Below are 19810 nucleotides of genomic sequence, written 5' to 3'. Positions count from 1 at the left end.
GCCTCAGGGGCCACATCCCTGAGGCCTGTTGTTGCTGAATCGCTGCTCATTCATCACTTATCAAGTGCCTCCTGTTTGCCACACACTGTGATAGGTGTGGGGAGGACAGGTGTGGACGTGTCAGCCATGACCCCCAGCCGTATAGGGCGGTGACCTGAAGACGGATCTAGACAGGGGGCAGGTGTGAGTACAAAATCCTAGGACTAGGAAGTGAGGGTGCCCTGGGAAGCACAGGAGAGTGGCCCTTTACAGACTTGGGGGTTAGGGAAGCCTCCTGGATGAAGTGCCTTCCAAGCTGAGGATGGAAAGATGAAGAGAGGTCAGCCCACTGAAAGCCAACAGGGCCAGGGGCTGCGGCAGCTGCCATCAGGCCATGGGTGTTGCTACAACACATCATGAACAGGCCCCCAGAAAAGGAGACTTTGGCAGGCATAGTCAAGGGATGGAAGTGAATTTAGTATGGCTGGAACAGGGATGCATGTGGGGGAATGGTCAGGGGTGAGCAGGGGCCTGTGCAGGGCACCATGTAGACCAGCTCTGGGAGTCTTCATGCTAGGAGCAACAGGGGGTATGGGTGGAGATGGCGAGGAGCCGGCATGAGACTTAGGAAAGGCCAGGGAGCTGTGGAAATGCCAGTCACAGTGGGTGATAAGGGAGTTAGGGGACCTGGGAATCAGGACGTCACGGTAGGAACAGGAGACCACTCTCCCCCAGACGTAGTGGCAGAAGCAATGCCTCTACAACGGGCCATGCAGAGATGGGTCAGGGCATGGATTCTGCAGAGAAACCCCCAGATTCAGGACCCACCACCTCGCCACCAGGTGACCTAGAGTAAGATACTTTATCACAGGATGAAGCGAAGAACAGGACTTGCCCCATGGGGCTGACGCAAAGATGAAATAAGTAACACGCATGAGGCCTTTATGACAGTGCCTGGCACAGTGATAACTCCGTAACGTGAGGCATTATCATCAATGTGGGTGTCTGACCTGCCTATCACTGGGAGTCTTCCCTGTGTTCCACATACAAAAACATTTGTAGAACTGTTAAATCAACAATTGCCCCAAATTTGTTTCTAATGTGAAGTGTTCTTTAGGGAGCCCCTGATGATCAACATGTACTGAGAACACAATTCTGCTAGTGTTCCAAAAGTCAGATGTATGTAGGTGTCCACAGCAAGCAAAATGGGCTAAGAAATTAGGTATCCACGCTTCCATGTGGAAACCAAAATCTAAAGTGAAACCTTTTGCCAAATCTGGAGCGGTACTGGCCCGGTAGAGTAAGGCAGCCCCGTGTGAAATTCCCTAGAAGTGTATTTGGGCTGGATGACTGAGTTCCGGCCTCATCAAAGTCTCAAGTCAAAAGAGTTTATAAGAGATAAGGATTTAATGAGGAACCACAACACACTTGGACCCAAGTTCGTAATAATGACTCTCTTGGAGCAAAAGGTCAAAATAAGGCAGCTAATGATTTATTAAGTATAAATAGGAGATTAATAAGATTTCTTACATTCCTTCTTGGTAATTGATATTAAGCCTCACCAGCATTGATGGCTTTTTTCATTACCTTCATTTTACAGACATTACAGAAGGGGGACAGGTTTCCTACCACCCTCCTACCTGATGGAGGGGCTGGTCTGGTCTGTGGATCTGTGCACCAAGGAGACTGATGTGGTTAATGTTCTTAAGCATACCATCAATTCTTTGAGGATGAAAACTGTGGCTTGCACAAAACTGGTGCTTGGTTTTGGTGAACTAAGAGTAATTTGAATATATGCCAAAGTCCGTTTTGGAAAAGACAGACTATTCCGGCCTTCTTTCTTTATCGTGGCCTTTTTCTGCAGGGCGTTTACTTTGGACTGAGACAGACTCCATTACCCAGAATCAAGGACCTGAATGTCGGCTCGGCAGATAGAGGAGCATACTCAGAAAGGAAAGGATGTTCTGAGATGCGACCTTGGGAGTTAGCAGCATAACATAACAAATGCCTAGAAGCCTGCATCACTAACGATTTGAAACAATAAACATAAGAGAGGCAATCAGTTTGGCCTAGTTCATAAACATTCTAAAAAGTTATTCCACTTTGTACTGTATTTTTCTTCATAACTAGGTCTGCAATGGCCAAGAACATAAGAATTATTTAAACGACAATGTAGTCAGTCGGGGGACACCTGTGTGGTTCAGTCGGTTAAGCGTCTGACTCTTGGTTTCAGCTCAGGTTGTGATCTCATGGGTCATGAGATCGAGCCCCATGTCGAGCCCCGTGCTCAGCATGGAGTTTGCTTGAGGTTCTCTGTCTCTGCCCCTCCCCCCGCTCACGCTTTCTCACTCCTTCTCAAGTAAATAAATAAGATGTTTAAAAATAAATAAAATAAAATGTAGTCAGTCAATAAGGAAAATAAACACTAAAAGATTCATCTATCAAATAACCAGGTTCTACAAAATTAAACATACAATATTTCATAATTATCTGTTGCTTCTGCTTAAGAAGACCAGAAGCTTTGGTGGGGAAAACAAAATAAAACAAAACATTTTGCAGCTTGTTAACATGAAAACACTCTGGATGGGTCTCTGTCCTTTCTGCTCCTACATAAAACCACTAATCACAAGGACTAATTCATCCCGGTTGTCACAACACTTGACAATAAATCACAAGTTCCAATGGCAAATGGGTGTTGGTAAAACAACCCTCTTTACAAAAAATGAAGTCCCAGATAATAAAATAGGCAACAGCTACTCAAGCAGGTAAAAGAAACAAAGGGTGGAAAACTTCAGCTAACACAACAAACTTAAGGACAGACACGCACATGCTCTACACCCTGCCTCTGGAACAGCTGCATTTCTGCACCTCGCTTCCCTCTCTCTACCAGTGGGAAATAAATATGCTGCCATCACAGCCAAATGCAAGTGCCAGGCCCTTAATGACTATGCTCCCACGTACCGTCTTCTTCTTCACTTGCATATTTGGCCTTTACTAAATCCCACCCCGTTCTGTGCAATGGTGCCACGTATTAACACTAAAGAGCCCAGTGGTGAAAACTTCAAAGACCCACTCCTCCCACCTCTAAAATACTCTTGAATTATGCTTTCATGCCACAGGCCTTCACAAAGGCCACAGAAACAAGTTCTTTGAAGGAAAACATTGGACACACCCATAGGGAGCCCACCAGGTACTATCTCATTCCTTCATTTGCTCTTTCACTCATTTACTTATACAACAAATTGACTATTTATTGAGTACTTACTGAGGGTGAGGAACTAACTGGGCAGAGTGTTAAAGGGAATGAAGAGGGAAAAAAGCATACTCCAGTTTTAGAGACTGAGTGTAGTTGAAAAGTGTGACTTAAACACTCAACTCCAGTTCCCTGATCAATAAAATGCAAACACTAGGAACTCAGCAATAATCGCATCTCACAGAGCTGTTGTGGGGATCTAATGACTTAATGTACATAAAAAGGGAGAGATGATGCTCTTCCTTAGAGTGTTTTTAGGGGCACTCAGGAGTAACTCAGTAAACAGAAAAGGCATGAAGTAATGTTCACAAAAATTTAAATCGGGGTGTGGGGGGATGGCAGCGAGGGTGAGGACAGTAAGTAAGTAACGACACACATCTACGGGAAGAGAGAATTACATGGATTCGGGTCTCTGTGCTCATGGGATGTTCACAAGTGACAACAGTTTTCTACAGGGAGCTTCAGAAAACAAACAAGAAAAATGAAGGTCTATGATAACTGCCTTGCAATACAGTAATAATAACAGAGTTTAAATAACCAGAAGAGACTGTGAAACGAGGACAAAAAGAGGTGGTGTCAGGAGCCGAAACAGCAACACCTAGCTGATGGATCGTTATTCGCCAGAGGGTAACACGGAATTGCCATCAGGCAGAGGGAGCTTGGAGCTTAGGTCTGAATCAGGCACAGGAGGAGTCACAGACTGTATTCTTTCCCCCAGAGAACTGACAAACAACTACTAATTTTAAGATTTTAATAGTTAATAGTTAAACTAATAGCTTAAAAATTAATAGTTGCAGAGTTGCAGACTTAAGTACAAAGACGATGGACTCTTGGAAGAAGATAAATGACTCAATTCATCATCTGAGAATAGGGCGCAGCTAACCACCTGACAAAGAAAACCGAAGGAAAACACTGAAAACAGACACAGAGCTATGTGACGCTCAGTGAGAGAAGCCGGTCCCAAAGGCCACAGAGCCCATGACTCCGTGTCTATGAAAGGTCCAAACAGGCAGCAGCAGATGGCTGGGGCTTCTTTCTGGGGTGACAAAATGTTCTACACTTAGTGGGGATGGTCGCACAACTTTGTGAACATACGATAAACTGCTGAATTGTGTACGTCAGAAGGGTGCATTTGTATAGGGTGTGAATCATACTTCAATGAAGCTGTTTAAAAAAAAAAAAGGAAAAGGAAAAGAAAGCAAGCTATGTGAACTTCAAGATGCAACCTTTCTGAGATTCAGAGGAGACATAAAGCCGGTCAGGAATACACCGTCCTTGGGAATTCAAGGTAAAGGAGTGGGCGGCAGCAGGTAGAAAGAAAAAAAGAAAAAGATAGGCTTGGAAGTAGCTAACTTGCTAGAACTAGGATAGGAAAATATATAAATAAGAAACAAGGCTGAATAACCTTGAAGAACCAAAAACTCGACATGGCAAGAGCTCAGAAGTTTGGGAGAGATTAAACAAAACAAAACAAAACACCAGTGTGACCTTCACAAGCTACCTCCCAGGATCATTGGATTTGCTCCCCTGACCATGGCAGTGTAATGCCAGAGAGCCGGGTGACCCTCAGGCTGTCCGGCTTCTGCTACTGCCGACCGATGCCTCCACATGGCGCGATACAGCATGGCTGCCCAGGCACCTCGTCCACCGCTCGCTCGCTTGCTCAGCAGCAACAGGGCCGAAGGCTCGGGCTTCCGTGGCCACATTCAACCCTGCTGTTTGCTCCTCATCCAGGGCAGACTGACTTGTAGAGGCATTTCCTTCTGCCACAGGGGCAGACTACCCGCAGCGACATTTCCTGTGAGCATCTTCAGCTGGGAAGAAGGGCAACATCGCCGGCCTCACCCTTCCCTCCCTGCAAACGTCCCACCATGCAAAGGAAAACACCCGATCCTTACAATTCCTGACTAGCCTTCCCTGGGGGTGGCCACGCTGGTTCCTTCAGCACCTGTTCCTCTGTGGAAATGTTGATGCAGGCTTCTGGCGTGACCCCAAGTCCCGTTTCCAGTACCACTGTGAGCCTGCTGCGCTTTTCCTCACTTTTCAAGCCAGTTTGAAGCTCACATCAAGGTTTTCTCTCCTTTGAGGAGTGTTTTTTGCCTGCTGGCTAGAGCACTGACCAAAAGTTTCCCAAACTGCATCTCCTTGTTCCCAGAGAGCACATGGCAGACTTGCTCAAGCCGTAATAGCTGAGAAACCCAAAACCTCTATTGATCAAGAAGCTATATCATCTTTGACATCTCTGATTTCTCATTTCATTTCAGCACTGGAGGCAGTCTTTCCTTTTTAGAACTTCTCCAGATGACCCACAGCTGTGTTTGTGAGGTCTGTTTTTAGTAACCTTAAAAGTGTGGCCAGGCGTGGGCTGAGAAGCCAGAGTGGGGCCACTCTGCCACCCAGGAGGCCAGGGGCTGGGTGTGCGGCTCTCCCACACCAGCCTCACACCACACAACGTGGGACTGCAACCTATGCCTCCAGAAAATCACAACCGTGTTGTACACTCTTGAAAAAAGCAAAACTGAAAGCAAAACCAAGGCAGTGAGCAGTGAGTGCCCATATGAGAAGAGCACGCGCAACAGGGCACACGGACACGCAGAGCTGGGGCAACAACCAAGAGCCCCTCATTCACACAAGGGGGTGGAGGAGTCTTCAGAAGTCGCCTGTCTAGGGCTGGAAAGTGGAGGTAGATTCAGACTCCCCGAGAAGGAAGGTTCCAGATGGTTCGGCAAGCAGGTCACTGCCCAGCAGAGGTGCTGGCCCCACACCACACAGCTGAGTGCTTGGAGGAGGACGACAGGAAGAACAGCAGCTAACATCATAAGAGGAAAGGAAAGGAAAGGAAAGGAAAGGAAAGGAAAGGAAAGGAAAGGAAAGGAAAGGAAAGGAAAGGAAAGGAAAGGAAAGGAAAGGAAAGAAAGGAAAGGAAAGGAAGGCAAGGCAAGGCAAGGCAAGGCAAGGCAAGAAAAGAAAAGAAAAGAAAAGAAAAGAAAAGAAAAGAAAAGAAAAGAAAAAGGAAAGGAAAGGAAAGGAAAGGAAAGGAAAGGAAGGAAAGGAAAGGAAAGGAAGGAAAGGAAAGGAAAGGAAAGGAAAGGAAAGGAAAGGAAAGGAAAGGAAGGAAAGGAAAGGAAAGGAAAGGAAAGGAAAGGAAAGGAAAGGAAAGAAAAGAAAAGAAATTATTCTGAACAACACTAGACTAAAAACACAGAAACACAGCCTGGGGACCTAATGTAAAATGTGGTGACCACAGTCACAACACTGTATTGTCTAAATGAAATGTGCTAAGGGAGTAGAACTTCAGTGTTCTTACACACACACACACACACACACACACACACACACAAGATAGGGAGTCATAATACACACTTTAAATATCCCACGATTTTTTGTCAATTTTACCTCAATAAAGCTGAAACAATTAATTAAAAGAAACATGGGGCACCTGGGTGGCTCAGTCGGTGAAGTGTCTGCCTTCAGCTCAGGTCATGATCTTGGGATCCTGGGATCAAGCCTCGTGTTCAGCTCCCTGCTAAGTGGGGAGTCTGCTTCTCCCTCTCCCCACCCCCTCCTCTCAAAGAAGCACGCCGAAATATGCCAAAATATTAACAGGGAAATAGGATTATGGAAAACATTCATTCTGTATATTAGATATTTTTGTTATTTATCTATAAAATAAGCATGAATTTTTTAAATTTATTACACAATATTTTAGACACAGAAATATGTAAGGAGAAATATGTTGACCACTCAGGGTCCCATCAGTGTAAGAAATCAAAGGTCGCTTGCCCTGTTCAGGTGCCCTGCGGACTTTTCTCCATGGCAAGCCCTTCTCCCCCCAGAGAGCTTCTAACTCTTCTGAGTGCCAGGCTGCTATATTGTGGAATGCTAAACAATAGGCAGCATTAACAGCGTTTGTTTGTTTTTAATTTAAATAAATGACATTTTACAAGTATTCTTCTGAAAGTTGCTTTTTCTGGTTCAGCATTATGTTCGAGATTCATCCATATCAGTGTGCACCAACTGCACTCATTTTTTGTCAATACTGTGAAGTTTCCCACGGAATAAATATACCGCAATTTATAAAAGGAAAACTGAAAGTATTAAATTAACACCAACTATGAACTGTGTTCTGTTCAAAATAAGAAAGAAATACGATAAACAGGGCAAAGTTATACTTAACACAAAAATACCACCAAGCCAATAATACATCATAAATAGAAATTTAATAAAGAGATGGAACTTGTGGAGACTAGTTGAAAAAAAAATCAGGGAGGACCTCAAGGATGAAAGAAAAGTTGCTGGAAAAAAGGCCACCGAATCAAACTCAGGGAAAGTGGCAGGGCTAGGCTCTACAAAATCACACTGAAGTGGAAAAACACGAAAGAGAGAAATAAAATACAAGGAATACAGGGGTCTTCAAACTGCCAAGTTAATGAGGCTGAGAGCTAATAACTCCATTATCCCTGGTCAGGAAAGTCCTCATGACCGATGCAGATCTGGGCCAGTATGCCTGCCACTTATGCCAAATGAGAAGGGACAGAGGGCCAGGGAACACACCAGGCTGACTCGTGACCAGGTTAGGGGCAGAGAGCAGCCTAGTCGGCAATACAGTTTGGCCGGGGACTTCAGCCGTACACAGCTGGGCTTAGAGAAGTGTGAGAGGCAGAACTGGAGGAGAAAGTTCCAGATGGTTCCAGATGGTTCCAGAAAACTGAAGAGGCTTTCATCAAAGGGCAACTGTAGGTGATGGGATAATACAGGATCTGGACTAATGGGAGTGTATAAGGCGTCTAGACCTAGCTGTCCAAAAGAACCGTCCACCACAATGGGAATGTGCAGTAGCTGTCAGTGCAGTGGCCACCAGCCACATGTGGCTCCTGAGCACTCGAAACATGGCTAGTGCGAGAAGAGATAGACTTCTAATGTTTTTTTCATTGTGACTTACATTTTCTTTCTTTCTTTCTTTTTTTTAAAGATTTATTTACCTACTTGACAGAGGTAGAGAGAGAGCACATGCACACACAACCAGGGGGAACAGCAGAGGGAGAAGCAGTCTCCCTGCTGGGAGCGGGACTCAAACCCAGGATCCCAGGAACATGACCTGAGCCGAAGGCAGACACCTCACCGACTGAGCCGCCCAGGTGCCCGGTGACTTATATTTTCAAGAACTCCGTGTGGCCAGCTGCTACTGTACTGAACAGTGAAGATCTAGATTCTTCCGTACAGGGGAAAAGGAATGGACTAGCAACAGAAGGCTCTTTCTTTATTAAAACAGAGAAGAGATATAAGAACTATGAAAAGAAGAATGGGTGGAATAAAGAGAACAAGTGCATGTGAAACCAGTAAGTATTGACTTTTATTTATTATAGATGACATTTAGTAGCAAATCTAAGGGAGAAATTACCCTGTACACTAATAGCAGGGTAACAACTGGAAATAGGATAGGAAGGGATACTCCATCAAACAAAATGGGAGGATAATTTCTAATATCACTCGGCCATAAAAAGAATGAAATCTTGGCATTTGCAGTGACGTGGACGGAACTAGAGGGTATTATGCTAAGTGAAATAAGTCAGAGGAAGACAAGTATCATGTGGTTTCATTCATTTGTGGAATTTAAGAGACAAAACAGATGGGGAAGGGCAGGAAAAATAAAATAAGATGAAAACAGAGAGGGAGGCAAACCATAAGAGATGCTGAACTCTAGGAAATAAACTGAGGCTTGCTAGAGGAAGGGGGGGATAACAGGGTGACGGGCATGAAGGAGGGCACTTGATATAATGGGCACTGGGTGTTATACGCAAATGATGAATCATTAAATTCTAACCCTGAAACTAATAATACAGTATATGTTAACTAAATATAATTTAAATAATAAAAAAAAGAAAACCAAGCTTGCAAACACTGAATATATTCCAAAGAAGATGAAAATGGTTTGAAAAATCAGTTCAAAAATCTAATTCAGACCCCATCTGTATATATAGCTTAACCTTGCTTGACACATATTATTCCTTAAAAATTTTTTTAATGTGAATATTTGTAAGCTATGCCACATTTTCCACGTTGTATACACTTTACATCTTACTACATGATTCCTAAAAGCAGTTTGTAAAACGAACGTGGGCGCTCTCTGATCTTTTACACCCATTAAAAACAACACATGTAGTAAAACACACCACTAAACAAATTGCCATTTCCTGGGGGTTCTGACTCCATGGGGCCTGCATGTTTAACTAGGCATACGGCCACCGTGCTAATAGGATTTGGCACACACCATTGAGCCAGGCCCGGGAATGTTTCAGGAGTAACTGACCCTTCAGCTGAGGCTTCAGCCCCGGGCAAATTTGAAAAGCAGATAAACTCTGGTCGCCTTGGCCAACCTCCCCTTTCTTTCTGCCTCTCCAGGATCCCACTGCCTCCGGGTCCTCTTTCTCCAGCCAACCTACAATGTGAACACCTGCCAAGCAGCCAGAGGACCTCTGCTTCCAAAAGCCATGGTGTCACCTGACTGATTTGCGCACTATGCCCTCCTGAACTGAATGCAGGTGACAACATCTAGTGCCCTAGTCATATCCCAGAAATTCTTGTATCACCAACATGCAAAGTTCCTGCAAGGCACCGCATGATGGTGCCTCCCACCGAAGTGGCAGGTCCCAGCATAAAGCTCTGCTTCACCTGGGATCATCATGAATCATGACATTCCTGTTGGGTTCTTTGAAATACTTTAAATTCCTTGAGGATCCATAATAACACCTTCTGGAAACCAGACAATGAACCACAGGTTCTCAACCCCATCAGACCCAATGGCTCCTATTTATTACATTTTTATTACACACTTAATTTGTAATGTCCTCTTTACCATCCTGAATAAAATTAAACTCATGGACAATCTATAACCCTTTATCACCGACACCATTAAAAAAACATCTCTAACAATTTCTCAAATGCCCCGCTGTGGAGCCTTTCCTCAAGCTGCCTTAGGGTGCAGCAGTGGGTGCCTGGCAAAGGCAGGACAGCAGCAGAGCCTCCCGTCCCATGGCTCTCTTCCCAGGCCTCTCCCTGCCAAGACAGAGCCAGCTTGAAGGACATCTGAAGGCTAAAAATTCCACAATGCTGTATGTGTGCATCTAATACATGATTGTATATATAATGCATGTGTGTGTGTGTGTGTGTGTGTGTCTGTCTGTCTTATTTAAAAAGGAAAATATTTAATTTATTCTACTCATTCTTATAACAAACAAAGTGCTCCAGAGATCAGCCAAGAATGAGGTTAGTCCTATTACAAAGGCTAATAATACCTTGCACCTGACTATGTCTCAGACCCTCCAGCACCTCTCTGAAGGCCTCACAGAGAGGGCATTCAGGTATGTGAAGAATAGGGTCACTTCTCTAAAGCAGCGGTCTGCTTGCAAACAGCGTGAAAATCAAGGAAGGGAAGAATAAAATAGTGCAAGTACCGTAATTTCTTCGGAGGCTGAACTGTAGAGTAGCTTTCCTTACACGATGAGGAACAGGAAGCTACCTGTCTGCTGATTCTAGCCTCTCGCCCACTGTATGCCAGCCTAGACACTAATGATAAAACTGCAAGCATGGTATACATTGTCCCTGATGCCAAGAAACCAGTAGCAGGGAGCGTAAGCAAGGGTCCAAGTCACCAGTTGTGACTAAGGACCCTAAAGAAAACAAACGGTTCCTGCCACAGAGAACAGCAAGTGAACAGGAGGGCTAGTTTGGAGACAAGACTCAAGGAAGGTCTCTATGAAGAAATGGCACTGAAGTGGAGACATCGATGATGAGAAGGAGCTGGTCACACTGTGGGCCTGGGGCAGGCGGAACTGGATGGGGGACCGGTGTGGGAAAGATCATCATCTCTTCTCCTGGCTGAAAGAGGGCCAAGTGAAGTTGCTGAAGCCAAGTGAGGCAGAAAATGTATCACTCCATGAAGCTGGAGGGGCGAGCAGAGCCCTGGAGCCATCAAAAGCCTTCAGAGTCAAGTGCTTGGCATATGGAAGGCTTTGACAGAGTTTTAAGTTCGTGAATGCACAATCCAATGTTCTTTCTTTCTTCTCTTGCATTTTAATTTTTAAAACCTTTTTAATTTGAACTAATTTATACATACAGAAAAGTTGCAAATATAGTACAAGGAGTTCCCTCATATTCCTTGTCCAACTTGTCCTAATGTTAACATCTTACTGTACTATGTCAAGGAAATTAATGTCGGTACAATGTTATTAACTAGACCACAGATTTTATTCAAATTTCAACAATTTTTTGTCTGATTTCTGTTCTGGGATCCCATCCAGGAGCCCACATGGCTGGCCAGCTTTTTTAAGAAAACCACTCAGCTATGGGTGATGAATGGCTTGGAGGTATCAAGAGCAGTAGCAAGAAAAATAAAAATTAAAAAGAGGAGTAGCAAGGACTCATTCCTAGGTCGCTGCTGTGGCCCAGGTAAAGGGTAAGTGTGGCCCGGCTTAGGGGACAGCAGGGTAGAAGCAGACAGACTCACAATATGATATCCAGGTAGGCCGGGTAAGACTGGTTGTGGGGGGGTGAGGAGAGGGAATGAGGATGACTCCCTGGGTTCTGCCCATAGTAAATGAATGATGATGATGTATTTCCTGGGGTAAGACTAAGGCAGGTAAAGGTTTTAGGGACAAGATCAGAGGCTCAGTTTTGGACCCCTTAAGTTTAAGACGTCTGTGAAATTGCCAAATGAAGATGTCACGGGGCAGCCACATCATCCCAAACAGAGGGAAGATCTAGGCTAGAGGGGGTATGTCTCTACTACCACCCTGGAGATGATGACAAGAAAGGAAAGGGCCAGGAAGTAAGTCTGGGGAACTCAATGTCAATAAATGGTGTGGGGTGGGGGATCCAGCAACAAAGTCTAAAGGGGGACAAGTGGGGTTGGAGGACAGTCAGACAAACAGGAGTCTAAGAAAGCCAGGAGAGGAGTGTTTCAAGGAGGGGGATGGGGCCACGATGTCTAGTACAATGTGGCTAGAAAAATGATCTTGGGCTTGGTGGTATGAAGACTGTTGATACCTTGACAGGTAGAGACACAGGTGAGTGGTGGAGGGCACCGGCCAGGCCTGAGGCAGGGGGTGACATGTGAGCATAAGTGGGAAGTGGAGAAAGCCCTTGTGCTCAAACCTTTAGAGAAGTCTGGCCACGAAGTACGGCAGAGAAGTAGATGACGTGGCATTCTGGGGGTGGGGGCTAACGGAATGGTCTAGTAGAGAGGAGAGATTAAAGGTGTAGGAAAAGGAAAGGCAGCTAAAAGAGCCAAGTTGCCGAAAAAGGGAGAGAAGATAGAACCCATAACTCAAGTGAAAGGACTGGGCATTACCAGAAGGAAGCAAACTTCTACTGTGAAGAAAAGAAAAAAAAAAAAGACACACCTATTGGTAGACTTTTGGGGAGGGTGTTGGTGCATTTGGTTTGGTGGGAATGGGGACACGAAAGTAAGACTCTTGAGGCACAGCTGTGGCTGAGAGGATGTCACGTCAGGTGATGTGTGGTTCAGACTGGCACAGATGCTCTCGTGGGTAATTATCTAGAACCTTCAGGATGATAGTGCTACCAGCCAAACGATAGCGGCAGCTAGCTCTTTCAGAACAGCACTGAGAAGGCAAAGAAATAGCAAAGACACAACTAAGGCACTTAAATATCTGTTGAATAAACACAAAATGGATGGATAGATGAATGAGTTGATTCACCAAGAAATCAACTCACAAAGTAAAGCCTGTTATGAAAGTAGATCAAGAACAGACAGGAGAGTAAAGTAGGGTGATGTGCTACGGACACCCGGAGGGGGAGTGAATAAAGAACTCTTCCAATAACAAAATGACACCCCGTTTTTTAAAAAGGCGAAGAATCCAAATAGACATTTCCCCCCAAAGAAGATAAGCAGATGGCCAACAAGCACCTGAAAAGATGCTCAACGTCATTAGCCATCAGGGAAACACACACCAAAACCACAATGAGATGCTGCTTCACACTCACCAGGATGGCCACAATTAAAAAGAAGAAAACAGCTGTTGATGGGGATGAACAGAAATTGCCGTCTTCGTACACTGCTGGTAGGAATGTAAAATGAGAACACTGGCAACTCTTCAAAATGCTAAACACACAGCTTCTATACGTGTTACCAGAGATTCTCCTCCGAGGTATACAAATGAAAACTGACGTCCACACACAAATCTGTACATGAATGTTTACAGCGGCGGTATTCCTAACTGCCAGAAAGTGAAAACCACCCAAAGTTCTATCACCTGAATGGTGTATCCATACAATGAATTCAGTCACAAAAAGGAGTGAGGTTTTGATTCAGGCTACAACGTGGATGAACCCCGAACGCATCACGCCCTGCATGATTCCATCTTTATGAAAGGTCCTGAAGAAAACCCAGGGGGGGGACCTGGTCTGCAGGACCCCAACAGCTCTGACAAGGCTACAGTGGATATGGCAGTGGATATCGACATAAGGGCAAATGGGTGAAACAACGGAAAGTTGAGAAACAGATTCTCACACATATGGACATAATTTATGACGAAAGAGACACTACAGAGCATGGGAAAAGGACGGCCTTTTCAAAAATAGTGCTTGGTTCAGGATGGATATCTGTCGCTTCCTTTGCAGCCACCCTCAAGACCCTGGGCTGGTAAATATGCACATGAAAAAATATTAACATTACTAGCCATTTAGGAAATGCAAATTTAAAATAGGAAATAAACATCACCGTATGTCTAGTAGTATGACTAAAACGAAAAGTCCTGAGAATGTCAAGTACTGATGAGGATGAGAAACGAGAAGAATGCTCATACAGCTTGTAGCAATACAAAAAAGTACAGTCACTCTGGAAAAATCTACAGCAGTTACTTATAAAGCTAAACATACACTGATGATATGCCCCAGCAACTCCAAACCTGGATATTTTAACCTAGAGAAATTAAACACTATGCTCACACAAAAAATGTACAGATTTTTACAGCAACTCTATTCACAATTGCCAAAATCTGGAAACAGCGTAAATGTCCTTCGGTGGGTGCATCCACGGGATGGAGTACCATTCACCATTACAAGGAATGAACAAATACATGCAACAACTGGGAAGAAGCTCGATCTTTCAATTATACTAAGTGAAGGAAACCAGTCTTAAAAGTTTATATACTCTAGGGGCACCTGGGTGGCTCAGTTGGTTAAGCGTCAGGACTTGATTTCGGCTCAGATCATGATCTCAGGGTCGTGGGATCAAGCCCCGCATGGGGCTCTGTGCTCAGCAGGGAGTCTGCTGGAGATTCTCTCTCCCTCTGCCCCTCCCCCCACTTGCACATGCACACACTCTCTCTCTCTAAATAAATAAATAATATCTTTTAAAAAAATTTTCTATACTCTATAGTTCTATTTTAATGACCTGCCCCTAAATGCAAAACTATAGGGACAGATAACAGATTAGTTGTTGCTGAGGGGAGAGATGGGGTTGGAGGTGGGTCTCTAAAGGGTCCACACAAGAAAAAGACTGGGGGTCGAACTGTTCTATACCCTGATTATACTTGTGGCTACAAAATCTATACATGTGTTAAAATTCATAGAACTGTATACCAAAAGAAGAAAGTCAATGCACAATGATTCGGAAAAATAAAATTATACAAAAAGGAATTACCATACAACCTTGCAATTCTAATCCAAGTCTCTAAACATGAGAAATTAAGACATCTGTCCACACTAAGACCTGTACACAAATGTGTACAGCAGCTTTACTTATCACAGGCAAGATGTGGAAGTAACCCACATGTGCATCAGCTGGTGAATGGACAGACAATGGTATATCCATACAATGAAATGAGACTCATCAGTAAAAAGGAACTGAATACTGATCCACGCCACAATATGGATGAACCTCAAACAGTATGCTAAGTGAAAGAAGCCAGATGCAAAAGACCACATACTGCATAATTTCAATTATGTGAAATGTCTACAAAAGGCAAGTCTATAAGGACAGAAAGCAGATTCTTGGCTGGGTCTGGAAGCAGGTACTACGTACAAATGAGTGCAGGGGGCCTGTGGGTGCTGGAAATGTTCTAAAACCAGATCACTGTGATGCTTATACAACTCCATAAATATTCTAAAAGTAAGTAAGCTATACACTTTTAAGAGGTTATTTTATGGTATGTAAATTATACTTTTAAAAAACTTTAAAAATAGGGACGCCTGGGTGGCTCAGTTGGTTAAGCATCAGCCTTCAGCTCAGGTCATGGAATCAGGGTCCTGGAATCATGTCCCACACATCAGGCTCCTTGCTCAGCAGGGAGTCTGCTTCTCCCTCTGCCTGCTGCTCCCCCTGCTTGTGCTCTCTCTCTGTCTCTCTCTGACAAATAAATAATTTTTTTAAAAAACTTCAAAAATAGTGCTCAATTAGATATGCATATTTTCAATGAAAACTTGACCTGACCTCACAGAATACACAAAAAAATTAATTCTATGTGGATCACAGACATAAATCTGAAAATATAAACAATAACATATTTAGGCAACAATACAGAAGAGTAATTTCACAACCTCAGAGGTAGAAGATTTCCTAAATAGGACACAAAAAGCATTAACCTAACAGAGGGAAAGACTAGTAAACGTCACACGTAGGTAGAACCACACAGAATTACCAATATCTGAACACTGTGATCTACACAAATGGCAATTTCCTACTCAAAGGCAAGACCAGGGTGGGAGAAGTTATTTGCCTGACATACAACTGGTAGCCCGAATATAAGGAACTCCTGACACTTAACAAGAAAACAAAACACAAAAGATGACTCAGTGGAAACTTGAACAGGCACTTCACAAAAGAAGAAACCCAGATGGCCAATGAAGTAAGAAAAGGCACTCAATCGGGGCAAATGCAAATCAAATCAGGGAATCAAAAATGAAAGCTACCAAAAGAAACCACACCCACCAGAGCGGCTGGAAGCAGACGGGCTGACAGGCACTGGTAGGGTGTCATACACCGGAGCTGTTATACACCGCGGGTCAGAGGAGGAACTGCTAACACAATTTGTAAAGCAGTTTACTCTTCTCTGTGAGAGTTGAAGACATTCATACTCTGTGACCCAACAATTTCATCCCCGGACATTTATTTATCCGACAGAAACACATGCAAGTGTGCACCAGGATACAGGACATCCACATGTGTAGGAATTCTGTCGAAGCCAAGATGGATAAGCCACACATCCGTCAATGGGAGGATGGACAGACAGACTGAGATACACCGACACGGAGAACAGCCTACAGCAAAGAAAATGAACCAAGTGCAACTATGGGCAACAGGGATTAATCTCACAAGTTTAACAGTGAGTACAGGAGGAGCCCCAAAAGAACACGTATCACAGATTCCGCTTCTATGAAATCCAAACACTGGAAAAACTGGTTAATGGGGCCAGAATGTGGTTATATGTAGGAATCGGGAGTGGGTAGCACTGACAGGCACACAGAGGGAATTCTGAAATCCTGACTATTTCATCTAGGTTTGGTTATGTGGATGTGTTCATTTTGTGATAATTCTTCAAACGTAAACTTAAAATTAATGCATTTTTATTTATGCATATTATACCTCAATGCAAAAATTTATTTTAAAAAGCAGACATCCAAACTCTTCAAAAATGTCAGTGTCATTAAAGACAAAAAAGGCTGGAAGTTGTTCTAGATCAAAGGAGACGACACAGATGTACGATAACTAAATGCGATAAACGATCCCCTACTGGATCCTGGATGAAAAAAAGAAAAGTTCTAAAGGATACTACTGGACAAGTGGGGACATTTGAATATGAACTAAATATTTGATAAGAGTATTTTGTTAATGTTAAATTTCTTGAGTGTGACCATTTATTTTGTCTACATAGGAGAACATCTTTGTTCTTAAGAGAAGCATGTTGAAGAATTAAGAGTGGGGGGCATGATGCTTGCAACTTACTCTCTAATGGCTCAAGGGCTCAGGAAAGAGGACGCATGCGCACACACACAAAGCACATGCACATATATGCGTCCACTATAAAAGATTTATGTGCATATATATATGTATGTGTGTATAAATATATACACCACACGCATTGAGAGAGAGAGCGAAAGCAAATCTGGCCAAATGCTAACCATTAGTGAATCTAGGTGAAAGGCATATTAGTGTTCATTTTAAAACCAGGTAACTTTTCTGCAAGTCTGAAATTCTCCAAAACAAAAAGTTGGGAAAGCAGCAAAAGCAAACCCCAAATCTCGCAAAAGCAAACAACCGAAGTCAAGTGTGTAAGGATGCACACTTGGGTAAAAAAACCATAGAGAAGAGAGGGAAGGGACTCCAAGTAAGGGCAAGAGCATGTTTGCCTTTGGCAGGGAGGGGAAAGGAGGGGACATCTGGGTGGCTGGCAGTGTTCTCTTTTTCAGCCTGGCTAGTTAAGACACAGGGTGTTCACTTTACAATAATCAGACTGTACTTTAGTTTTATGTGGTCTTCTGTATCTTCTCATATTTTACTATTTTTATGAAACTGTGGTTTTACTAAGGACAACACCGAGCAAGGCAGAGCTGCATGTGTGGAGTGCGAGGGGCAGGCACAGTCAGGTGCGGAGGGCGAGGGCAGCTCAGCCACTCAGCTCCGGGCTGCCATGGGTCTCGCCAGCCTCGCGGCGTAACTTCCGGCGTGGTTACCCATCCTAACAGCGCGGCTGCCCTTAGCTGCCAAATGTTCTCACAATTTGGCTGCTATGAAAACACACCTAACTTATACTACAGATTGATTTATGAAAGGTGTGGCAAGCTGGTCATTTTTTGTGAAACAAAGTTGTTTTCCAGGAAGTTATTTTCCCATAAATCACATACAAACACTTAACAAAAAATATTTAAAACTCCCATAGTTTTGGTCCTTAATTCTTTTCTTGTGCTATTGCTACAAAGATAACGGAAACAAAATATTTACTGTTTACAGCTGCTTGGAATTTGGTTCCAAATGCGTTGGTGGGTAGACTCACTTATTGCAGAACTAAGTACGCAAGACTCCACGTTGAGGACAAATTCTCTCCATATACAGGATGGAGAAACCCTGGACAGTCTCTCGCTGAGGTCATTCTTGACAAGCTGACAGCAGCGTCTGTGCTGTATGTTAGCTCGAGAACTCCAGAGCCACACTGCCTGCTCTCAGACCCCAATTCTGCTACATGGAGCCTGTGTGATTCAAGCAAATCCCTTCCCCTCTTTGTGCCTCCGGTTCTCTATCTGAAAGGACAGGATACGTCACCCACCGTACAGGGCTGTCATGAGGACCTCCTGCTGAGTGTTCAGCAGGTGCTTAGAACAGTGCCTGGCACAAAGCGTCGTATCAATGCTTCTTCAAAGCCAGGACAGAAGTGAATGAAGGAAACAAGCGGGCTCAATACCTTGAGAACCCCCAGAGAATGTGGTTGAAGGGATCACAGGGAAACTTGCAAGGAAGGGGCTCCAGACAGCAGCGCTGCCCTAGAATTTAAGAGCACGGACACTGGTCTCAAGCAGTCTGGCTTTCAGCACCAATTGTACTACTCTTAACCCTCACAGTGCCTGTTTACTTGTTTGTAAAGCTGGAGCAATGGAAGGTCCCAGATCACGGGGTTGTTGGGAGAATTAAATAAAGATATGAAAAACACCTGGAACGGTGCCTGGCACACAGTAAGTGCTCAATAAGTGTTTGCTGCTGCTGCTATTACACCAGTGTATTTGTGCTGTACTGCCCCATAAAATAAATAGTGCCATGTAGCTGATTCTGGACAAAAAAACTGTATTGTCGATTGGTCAACAGCTTGGATGAAGACACGAAAGCTATTTATCACACATGCAGATGAGAGGAACAAACAAAGGCTTGTGGGTGTTGGAGGAGCTGCCGGCCTCACAGCTGCCCCAAGCCAAGAAGGTAAGCCCATGTGCTCCAGCTGTCTCGTGCTGACTTTCTCTGTGAGAGCACATGCAGCTGCTGCTTCACCTCTGTCTTCTAGATCTTGTGAAAACTGCTGCCTGTGGCCCAAGCTACACGCAGATTTCCAACCATGCTGACTCAATATGAATCCACTGCAATCCGCCAATCCTGCCAACGTGGGATCCATACACACACCTCTTTAACCACACTTAACTTCCAAATAAAGTCAATGGTAAAATCAGACTTCCACCTAATATAATGCACCTATCCCTCTCACAGCCAAAAACATGCTAGCCCTCTGTCCAAAAGAGGATCCCAAGTCCCTTTATAGTTTCCTCATCTAGAGGAGTTATTCCTGCTTTGATCAGTAGCCCCTGGAATAAAGAATGCGATCATGTCCTGACATAGGCCAGAGAGCTGGTAGAACCCAAAGGGATAAGTGTGAAGGAACAGTGCCGGCCCTGCCAGGCACAGAATAAAGCAGCTTTCACCAGCATACCATTTGCCAGCAAATATGTGGATCTGTTACAGCAAGAAAACCACATCTGGCACAGCAGCTGCAACCAGAGCCACCACCTGGTTAAGCTTATGATAGCCCCCTGCCATTCTCTAAGACCCACCTGCCCTCTGCACAGGCCAAGCAGGTG

At 44.2% G+C, this 19810-nt stretch overlaps 1 protein-coding gene and 1 long non-coding RNA gene across 2 annotated transcripts in view; one reads left to right on the top strand and one right to left on the bottom strand.

The window, feature by feature from the left end:
• The window catches only part of ADCY9 (adenylate cyclase 9), a 122539-nt gene that overhangs the window by 38105 nt on the left and 64624 nt on the right, over window positions 1-19810 (bottom strand). The window lies entirely within an intron of this gene.
• On the top strand, window positions 16300-19011 carry LOC121103818. Its single transcript, XR_005836106.1, has 2 exons — window positions 16300-16578; window positions 18204-19011. It is a non-coding gene; the product is annotated as an uncharacterized LOC121103818 (long non-coding RNA).

Source organism: Ursus maritimus, unplaced genomic scaffold (genome assembly GCF_017311325.1).
Source record: "Ursus maritimus isolate PB19 unplaced genomic scaffold, ASM1731132v1 scaffold_2, whole genome shotgun sequence".
NCBI lineage: Eukaryota > Metazoa > Chordata > Mammalia > Carnivora > Ursidae > Ursus > Ursus maritimus.
Note: the sequence above shows the minus strand (reverse complement) of the source record. Positions and strands in the feature narration are given on the sequence as shown.